Here is a 13,812-nt window from a genome sequence, read left to right as displayed (position 1 = left end):
AGCAAGGAGTGAGAGACGTTGGTTTGGGGCCTTGGCTTTGCCATGAACTGGCCATGTGACCTTGGACAAGCTCCTGCCCTTCATCTCTGGGCCTGAGCATTCTCATTGTTAAAGTGATTGGAGCAGGTGACTTCTGAAAGGCCTGCCATGCCTTATACTCTGTGCAGAGTATGAGTTTGTCCCCTTTGTCTGTGGGCAGCTCCCATTAGTCCCCTTCATGGGGAGGTTGCCTTTCATCAAGTGGCCAGTTTCACACGTGGGACATGGCTCTCATTCATCTAGAAGGTAACCCAGAGCTTGGTGTGTGCATGGAGTGAGGTGTGGAGCATTCTTGGGCTCCCCTTTCATTGAGTCCCCAACCATGACAAATAAAATGGCCCCACCCCTTTTCAGTGGAATAGACTGTCATTTTGCACAAGATGGAGCTTGTAAAGTGCCATTTTTTTTAAAAAAAAAAAGTTTATACTCTGTCAAAAATTGTGGAATATTTATGCTTTCACCAAACACAGTCATGAGCCATGACTTATATTTCACGATATGCATAGTTGTCTGACTTCACCTACTGTAAGTTTTCCCATTCTGTCACATTCTGGACAGGTACAAAGATGTCTTTTCTGTAAGTGCCAGGACATTACAGTGTGATGTTAAATTGTGACTTGGAGGAGCATACTGTGAGCGGGGAAGGGCTGGTGAGGACACCTGGACCCCTGGCTCTTCAGTGCAAGGCTACTGATGCCAGGGAAGGGCCTCTTCTTGTCTTAAAAGGGAAGCACAGTTGTTCAAAGTCTCTTATCTACACCATGGGAAAGAAATCTCTGATGCACACCCGTAAGCTTCAGCACTAACATAACCTTCAAAATAATTTCTTCTTGGCCAGGCATGGTGCCTCCTAGCACTTTGGGAGACTGAGGCAGGAGGATTGCATGAGGCCAGGAGTTTGAGACCAGCCTGAGCAAGAGCAAGACCCCATATTTAAAAAAAAAAAAAAAAGAAAGAGAGAGAGAAAGAAAGAAAAGTTAGATTAGCCAGTCATTGTGGAACACGCCTACAGTCCCAGCTACTTGAGGGGCTGAGGCAGGAGGATCACTTGAGCCCAGGAATTTGAGGTTGCTGTGAGCTATGATGATGCTATTGCACTCCAGCCCCTGCAATAGAGAGAGACTCTGTCTTAATAAAAAAATTATTATAATTCCATCTGCTCCAGCAGGATCTTCATGTCTTCAGTGCCCCTTCCTGTATTCACTCCAGGTGACATCAGATGCTTTAGGTAGAGAGGTTGGGTGGGGGATGAAGGAGTTATTTTTTCACTCCCAATATTATCATTGTACAAAAACAAGGCTGTGCCAGTTACTGTATAGCATGCTTGTTTCCCCCCACATGCAGCACAGCCATGCTACTCAGTGATTATGCCTTTTGCAGCCTCATACCTGGAAAAAAAAAAAAAAAAAACAAAAAAAACCTCTCCCAGGGGAAAGGAGGCATGACCCTGCCAGCCCTTGAAATTCTGAATGGCTCCAATTCTTTACAGTTTAAATGGGTAAGGAGGTCTCTGCTTTCACCACAAAAGCCAGGGTTTGCACTTCATCTCTCTCAGCACCTTAAAACAATATTAGAGCTCATTAAAATCAATCCAGGGCTCAAGAAGGGGCCGCCTTCATTTGGGGGAAAACTTTTCCCCTGTGCTGTTCTGGAAAATAGCACGATGCTGAGAGCAGGCATTTTTCCTGCCTAAGTTTCTTCTAACGATTTCTCTCTCCAAAGCACACTGGTGGTGCCCGCCTCCCAGACAGCGTGTGTACAGCAGGCCCAGGTGAGCGAGTGGAACTGGCTTACAGCCGGCTCAAAATTGCCTTAAATAATATTTATTGACTGCCTACCATGTGAAAAAGGCCTGTTACTTGATTCCTTGTCTCTGTGGAGGTCTCTAAAGAAATGATTCTATGTGTGTCTGGATTTCTCACAATCTGGAGATGGCAAGAGAGCTGGCTATCTGGTTTCGGCATCTGTGGCATGGGTAGCTGGGGCTAAAATGGTCATCAGCTGCACCTTCGCCCCCGGGCCCCTCAACTCTGAAGTGCTCAGATGCCATCTGTAAGGTTCTGTAAGGGGCCCGCAAAAGCCACAGAATTGGCCTCCTCTTTTCACATCCCAGCATATCCAACTGCCACCCACTTCAGATTTCCTGCTCCACTCACGCCCGTTGTGCTCCTGGCCTGTGGCTCCCGAGGCTGTGATCAGACCCAGGTGAGGATGGACAGCCCAGGGGTAAGAGCACACACGCCGGACACTCAGACACACCTGAGAGTGACAATGCAAAGACCAGGTAGGGCATCAGCCAGGGCAGTGGACAAGAGTTTGGGCTCAGGAGTCACACAGACCTCACAGACTGTGGTTAACCAGCTCTGTGATTCTAGGTAAGTTAAATAACACCTTTTAGCTGGATATCTTTATCTGTTTAATAACAGAAACAACAAAAAGAATAGTAATAGTATTAATAACATTTACTGAGTATTCTGTTCTAAGCACAGTTAAAAGAACTTTATATATAATGCCTCATTTTATCTTCATAAACACTCTGTGATTTTTCACACATGTAAATGAAAAAAAAACAGAAGCATAGAGTGGTTATTTGCCCATGATGACATATGGCTAGTAACTGCCAGAGCTGGAATGTGAACCCAGGAAGTCTGACTCTAGAACAGAATTGTCAAATAGAATTGCAACGCAAGCCATAGCTGTAATTTTACCTCTTCTAGTATCCACATCAAAAAGAAAAAAAATCCTGTTTCTGAATACTCTCAAATAAAAAAAAAAAAAAAAGAAAAAAAAGAAAAAAAAGGCCGGGCGCTGTGGCTCACGCCTGTAATCCTAGCTCTTGGGAGGCCGAGGCGGGCGGATTGCTCAAGGTCAGGAGTTCAAAACCAGCCTGAGCAAGAGCGAGACCCCGTCTCTACTATAAATAGAAAGAAATCAATTGGCCAACTGATATATATATAAAAAATTAGCCGGGCATGGTGGCACATGCCTGTAGTCCCAGCTACCAGGGAGGCTGAGGCAGAAGGATCGCTCGAGCCCAGGAGTTTGAGGTTGCTGTGAGCTAGGCTGACGCCATGTCACTCACTCTAGCCTGGGCAACAAAAGCGAGACTCTGTCTCAAAAAAAAAAAAAAGAAAAAAAAATGGAGATACAAATGAAATTAATTTTAATAATGTATTTTATTTTACCCAAAATATTCAAAACATTATTATTTCAACATGTAATCAGCATAAATAATAATTAATTAATGAGATACTTTATCTTCCTCTGCGTCTTGGAAATCTCAGTGTGCTTGAAAACACTTAAAGCACTTCTCAATTCTACTACTACACACACACCTAGTCAAATCCTTTCTATCCTTTAGGGTCTGATAAGATTCCTCCTCCTCCTCCATGAAGCCTTTCTGGATGAGCATAGCACACAGTAAACTCTCTCCTCTTTGACTTATTGTTTACTAACCCTCTCTATGACACAATTAGCACTTAACTGTATTCTACCTTGATCTCTTCCCCTCACTGAATTGCGGTCCTATCTCCCCAACTAAATTCTAAGCTCTTTGAAAGCAGGCACCCATGTACATAAATAAATAAGGCTTCCTCACCATGCCTACAGTTCTAATTATGGCAACGTCCAGGTCGCCCAGAGTTGATATATTAATCGTGGATTGATTAAACATTCATCGTGCAATCCAAGGCCAAGCCCTTTACCTGCAGGGCTAAAAGGGCACTGCGTCCTCTCCTTGTGCGTGCCCATTCCTGAGTTGAATGCCACAAAGTTACCGTTTTTATGACATTTTAGTTGAGAGCTAGAACACATCATGCTTTATTAGAGATGTACTGGTCAGTGAAAAGGCAGGAGAGGAGCAATGGATTCTCAGGACAAGAGGTACTCGGGATGTTTGTCCAAAGAGCAAACCATAGTGATCCCAGTGGGGACACTTAGAAATTTCCCAGGCCTCGTTCTATCCACTGGGATTTGGAGCTAACTCTTCCTTACCTCTGTCCATTCTTGTTTCAGGGTTGGGAGAGAAGCCACCCCTATCCCTTGGCTGCCCTAGATGCCAACCCTCAGGGGATGGCAGTTGGACAGGGGATGTCATACAGAAACATTCAGTAGGCTGCAAAGTTCTCTGTTGGGGAGGAGTTCCTAGAACGGAAGTCAGGAAGCCTGAGTTTGTTAATCAGTGGCATAACTGGTCTCCATGTGACTTGGGGAGACTATATCCCTTCACGGGGCCCCAGCTACCTCATCTGCACACTGAAGGGATTTTTTTCTAAATGTTCTTTCCAAGTCCAAAGCACACTGAGTATTAATGAACCGAGACTCACAAAATAATTTTAGGATGCAAAAATTCTGGGGAGGGACAGCACAAGCTTCAAAACTTTTCATAATGCCAAGCAATTGAGTGGATTCTGGGTAAAGTCTGGTGACTATGGGTCATAAAGCTTGGAATTTCACATCTTGTTAAAGAACTCAGATTTTTCACTGCTTGCAAGAGCCCATATATTTATGTACTTTGGAACCCACTGGGCTTTGGGGAAAAGGAGAACAGTTTCTTTTAAAAAGAAGTAAATATCACCAGGAGTGATTGTGTGAATAATTCCACCTTGAGTTTGAATTTACAGACTTTAGAAATCTTCTTTCTTTTCAACAAAGAAAACACATTTTCCTGCTTTGTAGAAGAAAGAGAAAAAGAATGGCATAGAAAAACATTCTTCTGTTTAATGAAAGCCCATTTGTGCTCCATTGAGTGTTCCTCACCATACACACAGATGGGTTTACTTTCAGTTAACCAGAGGCAAAAAAATCAATTAATTAAAGTGCTACTTTATATACACAGAACTATTCATTTGGGTGAGGTGTGAAGAATGGCAGAAAATCCCTGCAAGGAGAACTGAATAGCATGTTTGGTAGTTATGAGACCTTCAGCCTCTTCCAAGTTGATTTTGTGTCCAGCAAGTGCTCTGCCTAGAATGGTTATGCCCTGCTAAGGAGTCAAGTCAATCCGTTAAAGGGACCAGGGAAACTCTTGGTTGTCTTATAGATCACTGGGCCCTGAAAAATTGACCTTGCTCTCTACCTCATGGGTTGCCCAGGAAGCCTGGCTAAGTTATGAGCCCACAGCATTACCTTAAAGAGAAAAAGAAGCAGTTCAGCATCCAGATCGTTAGGCTTTTTCAGTGTTGTGAAGACAATCAAATGAAATCATGGGTGTCTGTGTAACCTACTGTCTTCGAATGTGATGGCTCATTCATGACTAATAAGCCACAAAACTGTTGTGACAAGTGTACCAAAATCAACACATCCAAATGAGTGTCCACCTGCTTCAAAGTAGTCCCCTCATGAAGTCTCACACTTCTTTTATGAGACTCCTGCCACTGCTAATAACAGCATTTATGGAACTCCTCTTTGGGGACTGTCAATATATGAGCCACACAAGAAAATCAGTTAAAAAAGCAACTCCAGGGCTTGAGGGATACAGTCCCATCAGAGGTATATTTGCCTTTGATTCAATTTACTATACTTTTATTTAGTCTGTGCTCACATATTAATGTTGTTTGATCTGACAGTCATCCTCTGAGCTTTGATTGAGTCGTTTACATGCAATAGGAGGATTCATGCAGTTAGTTTAGACACCTTTAGCTGAGGAAGGAGACCAGACCTTCAGCCTTAATGACTCAATGTCATATACACCCCCCACTGTCTGCAGAGTTTACATAGGACCACCAAACCACAGTTTTTATTTTTCCACCTCTCATCATTACTCCAATAACAAGATGTGCAAAGGCTGAACTTTTAAAAAAATACAAAACTAAGCTACAGATATAATAAAATGTTCACTCCTATTGATTTGGGCTAAGAATTTGTTTCTTTTCTTAAATTAACTTTTTATTGATCACTCCTATGACCTTAACTGATACTGGTTTGCTGGCCTTTTTCCATTAAAAAAAAAATGGCTTTGATATTTATTTCCCCTTTGAATAGTGCAAGGAAAACCTTATCCTGGCTTTTTGTGAACCAGTAGCCTCAAAGGAAAGTAAATGTTTACAGCATGATCCTTAGAACTTTGCTCAGGCAACGTTCCCTGGACTTGCCCTTGACAGAAATGTGCATCCTATTTGTCCAAGGAGTTCAGGGCTTGCACTCGGGGCTCCCTTGGCTTGCCCACACTCTGGCCTCCTGGGATCTCTGAGAGATTTCTGATCTCTGAAGCCACATGCCTAGGACAATGGTTCTCAAGCTCAAGTGTGGGGTGTGCATCAGAATTTCTGGGAGGGCTTGTTAAAATGCAGATTTCCAAACCCCCAACCCCTGAGTTTCTGATTCAGTAAGTAAACCCAAGAATGTGCATTCTCAACAAGTTCCCAAACGATGCTAATGCTGTTGGTGTGAAGCCACAATTTGACAACCACTTTTTCCATATATTTATAGAGCTGGAAGTCCTGGGTTCGTGCCTTAGGACTGGGATGGGAAGCATACAGTTTCTGGAGTCAGAGAGACCAGGGTCTAGTCTGAACACCCATGCTTCACTTGAGGCGTGACCCTGGGTCAAATCATTTCTCTCTGAGTCTCAATTTCTTCATCCTCGAAATGGGAATAATAATATATGATTCACAGGGTTGTTGAGAGTTAATGTATAAATGCCAGGCGCAAAGTACCCCTAGCTCCTGGCTATGGCAGTTGGTATAAGGAAGAGCCCTTCTCTTAGCAGCCAAAGGTTTTCCCTTCATGAGGGTGCCTAAGTTCTTTCAGGCCCAGTTGAGTGTTCCGTCCTAGGTAATTAATGGACACAAAGAAAGGATCTGCTATAATAAAAATACAGGCCTTCAGCCCTGGAATATTCCTTATAGTTAGGTTGATTCTCAAGGGCTATTGATAACTTGTGACTTGTGGACAAGTCCTTGCCTTTTTCTTGGGGACCTCAATTTTCCTACCTTTAAAGTAAAGGGTTTGATCTAGATGAATTGCTATCTCAAAGGTTTCTTCTTGTTCTGACAAGTCTAGGATTCTGTGACTTAGAACTCAGCCACTTAGTTCCAAATAGTCTATTAAAATAAGAATGAAAAAAATATGCTGCTTGTTTTTAACCTCTTACTTATTTTTAATATCAAACTTTCCAGCCTTCTTTTAAACTGGGCTACTGCACAAAAAGTCAGATACAACAGCTACATATAACTAAATCTCCTTCGTAGTTAGATCTCCTTAAGCTGCTCTATCACAGGTATAAAATGGTATATCTGTTATTTCATAGTGACACCTAGTGGCTTTTTCTTATCAAAGAATAAGATAAGCATCTTCCTATTAGCTCATCCTAAGCTCTGCAGCTTCCACTGCAGAAATTCATTGAACAATCTTTTATTAATCACTCATTTTATGTCAAATATTGTACCAGGCCCTGAGGAGCTTATGTTGATAAATGATACATGGTCATTTTCCCTCCCAGAGCTCATAGACCAGTGAAGGAGGCAGAAAAATCACTTGACCATCATAGCACAGTGTGATAAATGTTACAATGGGAGAATTCCAGGGCAGCTGGGGATGAGAAGGGGATGCTTAACTCTGTCCAGGGAGGTCAAAGAAGGTTTCATTGGAGAGACAATCTTTGAGTTGAGTTTTGAAGGAGTTTGCCAGGTAACCTACAAATAACAGACTGAAGCCATTCAAAAGAGTGGGCATTCCATATACAAAGGCAAGGGGCCTGTAGGGTCATTGCCTGACACCAATTTGGAAGATTTTAGAGCAGGATTTCTCTGCCTTGGCACTATTGACATTTGGGGCTGGATAATTCTTTGTTGGGGCAGGCTGTGTGTGGTAGAATGTTTAGCAGTATCCCTGGACTTGACCCACTAGATGCCTATAGTAACTCTTCCCGCTTAGCAGTGACAACCAAAATGTCTACAGATATTGACAAATGGCCCAGAGTTGGGGGCAGGACAGGGGAGGGATCCCTCACAGTTGAAAAAGACTTGTGTAGAGACAGCTTACTCGAAATAAAGCTGGACAGAAAGAAAGGTGGTTGCTGGGTCACATTAGGCTGTGTCTAGCATGTGGAGGAGCTTGGACTTCATGTCATAATTGATAGGGAGCCACTGAGAGGACTTAACTAGGGAATGACAGGTCAGATGCGTGCCATCTCAGGGTATGGCAGTGGTGTAGGACTGGAGGCCCAAGGTCAGCCAGGATGCTGCTGCAGTGATCCAGCAGAGAAGTGATGAGGGCCTGCCCCCAAGCAGTTGGGGAAATGATAGATTCAAGAGCTGGTAAGAACTAGAATCTGCAGGACTTAAGGGAATGTTTAGCTATTGGTTGTGAGAGAGAGAGAGGAGTCAAGGATGGCCCCTAGGTTTCTGGCTTGGACAACGCTTTCATTGGTTGCTGTCATTTCCACAATTGCTTATCAATGCCAGGACAAAGTTGGCTAGACCTGTAGATGCGAAGCAGGTTCACTGTGACTGGTTATAAACTTGTCTGAGTCAGGTGAGACAGAACACACTCATAAGCAACAAGTTACATGAAGCAGATTTATTACTTACAAAAAGGCTGCAAGGGACAAAATAAGCCTACGCTCCATTGTGAGCCTGTTTCCCAGGACTCAAGAAAGCTGGCTGGGATGGATGGTGTCCTGACTATGCATGCCTCACTTGCATCATAGCTGAGGGACATCCAAAGACAGTCCTTGGTTATATACCTCTGGGGCCACGTGACTCATTGGGCAAAGCTTTGAAGGATATCCTGCTTCCAGTGGAGAGAGGAACAAAGCCTGGGCTGTTTCAGGCAGTTCCTCCTTATCTCAGGGTGTTGCACTCCCAGCACATTCTATAGATATTCTTAAGAACTACGAGCAAGAAAGAGAGGAGGACTGGGTGGGTCCAAGGCCCCCTGGAGAACTGTCTTGCAGTAGAACGTGGCAAACTTTTATCTGTGTTGTGCCTATAAGGGTACCACGGGCATACAACACTCATTAAATTAACCCCAGTAACTTATGGGGAGTTGTGACTCCAATTTTAAAATGTGACACCTGGACATTTTAATTAAGTGACACATTTGGTCGCTAGATAGATAGTCCCTTCCAATTACTACTAACTGAAAGAGGCTGAGTATGATTTTCTTGAGGCTTAGCTTGTCTCACTCATTTAAAATTCAGTCAGTCCATTCGGCAGCACCCTTCAGTTTTATGTCAACCTGGAGGGAGATTTCCAGCAATGCCACAGACTTGCTCTCACCTGCATCTTGTTCTGTTTTGATCAATGCCTGATCCAGGCACTGCCGACAGGAACCTGAAAGTATGGTGAAGATATCGGGGCACGTAATCAGAATCCACATGTGTTTTGACAGGCTTAGACTTATTCTAACATGAAGAAATTAAACAGGGCCACAAATAAACTGCATCAGTCCAGGACAATATAGATTGGGTTTCAAAATGGCATCTATGTGAAAGAATGAAACAATTGAGCTCACTGCGTGTTGCCGGTGTGTCATGGCTGCCAAAATGGTCCATGTGATCTGAGGCCACTTTAAGAGAAATGGTGTCAAGAATGAGGAAGGTGATGGATTGTCCCTTCTTGTTACTTGTCAGATCATGCCTGGAGGGCCATGTTCCAATAAAGTGGAATACAGTGCAGAGGCAAACGACAGGATAATGAGAGGCCTTGACGTAGTATAGAAAATAGTTGAAAACCATTTTCAGCATAAAGAAAAGAAGCCTCGGGGTATGTAAATGCTGTCTTCAAATATCTGAAGCCCCACAAGTGGAATTAAAAATAGATCCCTAAGTAGACCATCATGTCTGCTGACCACTCCATATCTTTATCTTCAGCCACTTTGCTCCCTGAGTGCTAGATCTGTCCATCCAACTCTCTACATGGATGTCCCAGGGGCACCTCAAACCTTCCTCCAGAGACCTGAGAGGCATCCTGAACTCGTCCTCCTCCCTTTTCCCTGCATTCCTTTTGTCCCTTCTACCTGCTAAATATTTCTCTAGTCAGCCCCTCCTTCGGTAGCAGAAGACAGGCTACTGTCTTCTGCAGTAGCCTCTTAACTAATTTCCCCAATTTCATCTCCGTACACCATACATGATGACCTTTCTAAAACATAGATCTCATCATGTCATTCCCCTGCTTAAAGCCTTTCCCCTTCAAAGGCCTCCCTGTTGCCTGTAGAATTAAGTCTCAATTCTTTAATATGGAATCTGAGCTGTTTTATAACCAGGTCTCTACTTACTGTTCCATCTTCAATTCCTGCCACTACTTAACTATCCATAAGGTGCTTTTTTTTTTTTTGAAACAGCATCTCACTCTGTTGCCCGTGCTAGAGTGCAGTGGTGTGATCATAGCTCACAGCAACGTCAAACTCCTGGGCTCAAGTGATCCTCCTGCCTCAGCCTCCTGAGTAGCAGAGACTACAGGTGCACTCCACCATATCTGGCTAATTTTCCTATTATTTGTAAAGACAGGCTCGTTCTTGTTCAGGCTGATCTCAAACTCCTGGCCTCAAGCGGTCCACCCACCTCAGCCTCCCAGAGTGCTAGGATTACAGGTGTGAGCCACCATGTCTGACTCTCATAAGATTTTTTAATGCTCTTTTCTCTCACACAACAGGCTGGTTCATGTCTCTGTGCCTTTGTTGATCCTTCTGTCTCATCCTCCTTTCCTCTCTCCTGGCCTCATCTAATTCTTACTTGTTTTTCAAAATAAAGCTACAGAAACTCTTGCCCCATCTTTAGGCTAGGTTAAAAATCGCTGCGAGGTGCATTCATTGCACCCTGTACTCACTGCAGTTGTTAATACCACATTATATTGAAACACTTTCCCATGTCTTATCCCTAGCTGGATCTCCAGTGCCTGTCTCAGTGCCAGGCACACATTTGGTGCTGCGAGTAAGCAAGTCTTGAACCCATCTGACTTGAGCTGGCCACTGGAAGAGTCCCGTCCATGTTTCTGTGTCTGGTTCCCTCCCTAATCACGTCCCCATCAGATTGGGCTTTCACAGCCTCAGTTGCTCAGGATGGGAAGACTGCTTCTCTGATACTGCCCTAAAAGCTCTTCCCTCACAATAATGAGCATCCTGGATTCTTTATCCAACAAAACATCTGAGGTGTTATCCTTTCCTGCCTTCCCACCTCCAACACGCTAGGCAGTTCGGGAGGCCCCTGAACACTGGAGACCTGCCCTTCAGCAGATCTTTCTTTTCAGCCATCGGATCGTATTTTCAAGCAACAATAAGTGCTTCCAGTTGAGGCAGTCTGGGCCCCCAAGACTATTTTCCCGGGAACAAGGGGGCTTTTGATATTCATCGAATCTCCAGAGATACTGTCATCTGAGTCTAGGCAGCTGGTATCACGAGGGAAGTTAGGTGCATGTGTGTACAGTCTCCTCTCATTTCTCTGCTGTAGTGATAGTCTTATAGCATAGAGACTGACACTGCTCACATTGGGCTGTACTTCCCTCATCCGGGCACTAAGCAACCTTCTGATCCACACACCCATCACATAAGAGACTCTTTGAATGTCTGTCTTTGACTCTCTGTGTTGCCTTCTCTCTCTCTTCATGTGAGGGTGGTGCTCTCCTAACATGGATTCTGGCACTAACCCTGGAGATTGGGATCTATTTGCTCTGAAAGGCAAAGACAAGTGTTTTAAGGAGAGCCTCAGGCTTGCACTCTGGTGCACTCTTAAGATTTACCAGAAGATGTCACTGTAGGCTTAAGCCAATAAAATAAATTAGGGCAGGAGGACTGTCAGCTAAGCATGAAGGTGACTCCATTATGGGGGTTTGGAACACCCAGCAGCCCCCATTATGATGCATGCCTGGAAAAGCTGGTTGAAAGGTTAATCCAAATGTGTCACTTGACCTAATAAATTTCTTTTTTTTTTTCCAAATAATCAGACTAATTGCCACTAAACTATTGCCTCAGGGCTAGCATAAAGTCTTGACAAATATATACTGAATCAGTGAATGAATACTAAAACTAGAAGCGGAAGGAGGGAGCCTATGGGTATAGTAGTCATCTTTGTGGGTAAAGGCTACTGGGGAACAAAAGGTGCTCCTTTAGCAGTGACTCCTTACAGAGATGAATTTTAGTGGCACCAGCAAGGTCAGGTCCTAGGAAAAGTTACGAGATAAGTGAAGATGCTTCTTCTGTTCCCAATGCTTGTTTATTTCACAAAAACATATAAAGTGGGGTTTTTTTTTTTAAAGGAAATAAACCCTTCCTGTGATTTTTTCACAAGGCACTTGGAAGATTATCCAGAGTTTTTATATGATGAGGCATGTCCCCAGCTCTTTCCTTCCTCTTCCCCAGAATAATTCATGAAATAAGCAGTTAAAGGAGTTACTGAGATTCGCTTTTTGCCAGGTGCAAAGATGGAATGGACGGGATGAGGGTTACGTAGAAGAGTAGGACAGAGCCCCTGTCCTGGAAAACAGAGTTTAAGTAGAATTAGAAACAAGTCCTTGTGATTCAGTATCACAAGTGTTTTAACAAAGACTAAGTATGAAAGCGCTGTGGCTACACAGAGGAGGAAATAATGATGGACAGCAAAGGGTGGGGTAAATTTTCTCAAAGGTGAGATAGTACTTGAGCTGGAATTGGAAGGATGAACAGAATTTTCCAGTCAAAGAAGAAAGATCATGCCCGACAGAGGAAACACCAGAATAGAGGCACAGAGTATAGATCCCAGGATGCCTGAGTTGCTGGATGCCCAAGAATTGGGAGAAATGTTTCCTCCGAAAACATCAGCCAGCATTCATCAAGCATGTACAGAGAACCACTGCTGCCTCAGATGGAAATGAATACTTCAGAAAAGTGGCAAGCCTTTCTCCGGGTTTCCTTTAAGAAACTGTTTATTGTTGTTTTCCATCCACAATATGCCCTGCATAACCTCATCCTTCATCCACTGTACCTGAGGGAAAACTCATTTCTCATGAAAGGCACAATTCCAGGGCTGTTTCTCTCCTTGAGTATGCCCGATGCCATCATAGACCTTGATGTTTCTGGAATGTGGCACGTGTGTGCACGTCCACTGTGTATGCGTGTGAGTATGTGAGCGTGAGGTTTAAATGTTTGCTGGTCTGCTATTTGAGCAAAGAACTTCATCTGCTTGAAGCTCCAGAGGGAAGATAGCCATACAGTAAAACCTCCATACTTGTTGACATCCACGTGTCCTTTCAGTAGGAAAAGAAATAGGACATTTTGGAGCTGATAGAGTTAACTTTCCTATCCTTGGAATAGTATCATGTGAGCAAAGGCCAAGACCAACGTAGTAGCTTGCATATTTGCCATTGGCAGCTACCACCTCTATTTCAGTCAGTGACTAACCTCAATGTTTATTTCTGGAGGCCCCAGGCTGCTCTGCCTATCTCTACATTCCACTTTCATAACGTACGAGCCATATTATGACAACGGACAGAATCAAGAGTATCATATCAAACACTCTTTCAAGGAGGTTTTGTTATTTAAATAAGATATTACTGGATATTGGAAAAATGCTTGTGCATATTTAATAAGAAAGATTGGAATTTGAGCTCATTGACCAACTCCATTTCACTTCGACAAATCATTTGTTTCCACTGAGTCTCCATTTCAGGATCAGTACCTGGGGCTTTAGGGGTGGAAAGTATGAAACGACATCGATGTCTTGAGTCTAACCTTTTCATACTTGCTTTAGGTGCAGTATCAGCAAACTGGGTGAGAAAATTAGCTATGTGTCCAGGCTAGTGGGACTAAGAGAGGGGACTGCAGCACAGTTCACAGGACAAGTGCCATCTCTGTCATTTC

The 13,812-nt window shown here is 43.6% G+C and overlaps 1 protein-coding gene across 1 annotated transcript in view; it reads left to right on the top strand.

The window, feature by feature from the left end:
* HS6ST2 (heparan sulfate 6-O-sulfotransferase 2) overlaps window positions 1-13,812 on the top strand; it is a 295,540-nt gene that overhangs the window by 278,352 nt on the left and 3,376 nt on the right. The window lies entirely within an intron of this gene.

Source organism: Microcebus murinus, chromosome X, assembly GCF_040939455.1.
Source record: "Microcebus murinus isolate Inina chromosome X, M.murinus_Inina_mat1.0, whole genome shotgun sequence".
Taxonomy (NCBI): Eukaryota; Metazoa; Chordata; class Mammalia; order Primates; family Cheirogaleidae; genus Microcebus; species Microcebus murinus.
The sequence above is the reverse complement of the archived record's forward strand: the minus strand, read 5'-3'. Positions and strand labels throughout refer to the sequence as shown.